The following is a 2,237-nucleotide window of genomic DNA, read 5'->3' as shown; positions in this document are numbered from 1 at the left end:
GCATCCACTTTGTAAGTGTTTATAATATGTTTGCTTTGACACAGCTTAATTAAAGTTTATAGTTTAAATGATATCGTGTACAAATCTGTGTAATTCAGTGCAGAGGCCAGGTGCTATTGAGTCAACACTGTCCCAGATAGCATGCTAACATTGGGCCAACGTTGGGCCAATGTTATCGGTTACATTTGGCCAATGTTGGCAAATGACATTGGCCCAATGTAAGTTTGTTTATCGGCCCAATGTTGTCCCGATATGTTGTGCCGACGCGTGTCCAATGTAGAATGTTATTTCTACAGATATTGGCCCAACGTTGCGACAACATTGTCCAAATGAATGCGGCATTGGGCCAATCTTGGCCCAGCGTCAACAAGATCATTGGGCCGATGTTGGCAGATGACGTTGACCCAGTGTCATTTTGCTCACTGGCCCAATTTTGGCCTGATATATTGGACCAACACTGGGCCAATGTGGATAAACATTTAATTGTTACAAATCTGTATATTAACAAATTCGATAGTCTCTAAAATCAGAAATAAATCTCCCACCAATCCTTCTTGAAAATACAAGTTAGCTAAAATAAATTTACAAGGCCTGTTAAAATTCTTAAAATTTATCAAAACAAAATAAATTATCAGTGATTAAATTTATTGTTTCTATGCAAGAAAAATAAATGAAAGTATAGAATAACAAATGTGTTTTGATACAGTTAATTCAATAAATAATTTGCCCCTTATTTAGATTGAAATTTGTGTCTGGTAGAATAAATTTCCGAAGTCTACCACTCATTTTACTTATATACACTTAAAGTCGAGCACATGATCAAACATGTTGAAAATGTTGAATATGTTGAAGTTGACACAAAATTTATTCAGTACTAAAACATAAATTTATTTCATTTAAAATGTGTTCAGTGTACCGACACATTTTCTACACATGTATTTTACTTTGAATAATGAGTTATATGGGGCAACATTGAATCAAAATCTGTGTGATGATGATGATGATCAAGCGTAGAAATTTTATGCATGAATGCCTTCATCACGCAAGCTAATCGCTTAATCACACCATGAAACAAAAAGACGGTTATTCCTCAATTGACAGCTTAAAAATATAGTGATATACTTGTAAATTTAATAGTATCTTTACTCTATACTGAGAAAAGTAACAAATGTATTAAGTACCAAATACTACAATTTTAGTGCTACTGGACATTCTAAAAAGACATTGAGAACACAACCAAAGAAAGGCTAAAGTATGCCAAGGACAGGGATGGGGGAGGAAGAAACGGACAGAGAAGAAAAGAAGGGGAGGAGGAGACTCTGGAGAGAGAAGACGAGACTTAGGAGAGGGATCAGATTGAACGTGGCAGTGCCTAACTTTTTCTGTAATATACTGTGACATACCTGTAGTTCTACCCTTTTCTGTGTCTGTTTGTCGGTAACAAACATAATGCAGATGCCAGAAACATTTTTTGTGTAAGTAAACAAAATTGCGGAATTCATTTTAATATCATTTTAAGAACAGGAGGGCTTTGTTTATTTTTTAGACGTGTTTATTGATACCTGCAATTTACTGAACTTGTGCATAAATTAACATCAGAGAGGGAGTATACAGTTATGTAACCCTACATGTATCGCTTCAAGTGAGCATCAACTTTGTGTTCTTTATTAATGTTTTCTTCAGCAATAAAATATTAGTATAATTTGATTTTATATTCTGATTTCTTTTTCCTCAGTTTTTTAATTAATGTAGAGCTACTTACAATGCAGTACTTCTTGATGGTAATTCTTTGAGATATTGTGAATATGTATTTCACTATTAATCTAGTATATATAGTATTAAAGGGCTTTTACCATTAATCTGTACTACAAAACTACTATAACCTTATTATATATAGTTTGTTATTCAATTTTGAGGATAAATGACCAGCCAGTGAAGAGCAAATGAGTTGTCCTGATGGAGAGCCAATAAGATACAAACCAACGTTGGTCCAGAAATGGTGTTTGCCTAATATTGAAAGAATAAGTGGCCCAACAATGGCTCAATGATATCCGTTAGTTGGTCCAACAATAAGCCAACAAGTTGGTCTGATTAAGGGCCGATGAGCAAATTACCGTTGGCCCAACATGAATTGCTTACAATGGCCCAACTGTACAAAAATGACGTTTGCCCAACATTGAAAGAATACATTGACCCAACAGTGGCCCAATATTAACTGTTACATTGGCCCAACAATA

This window comes from Saccostrea cucullata, unplaced genomic scaffold (assembly GCF_032062105.1).
Source record: "Saccostrea cucullata isolate Sc308-1 unplaced genomic scaffold, CSIRO_AGI_Scuc_v1 ctg8955, whole genome shotgun sequence".
NCBI classification, from domain to species: domain Eukaryota; kingdom Metazoa; phylum Mollusca; class Bivalvia; order Ostreida; family Ostreidae; genus Saccostrea; species Saccostrea cuccullata.
The sequence above is the reverse complement of the archived record's forward strand: the minus strand, read 5'-3'. Positions refer to the sequence as shown.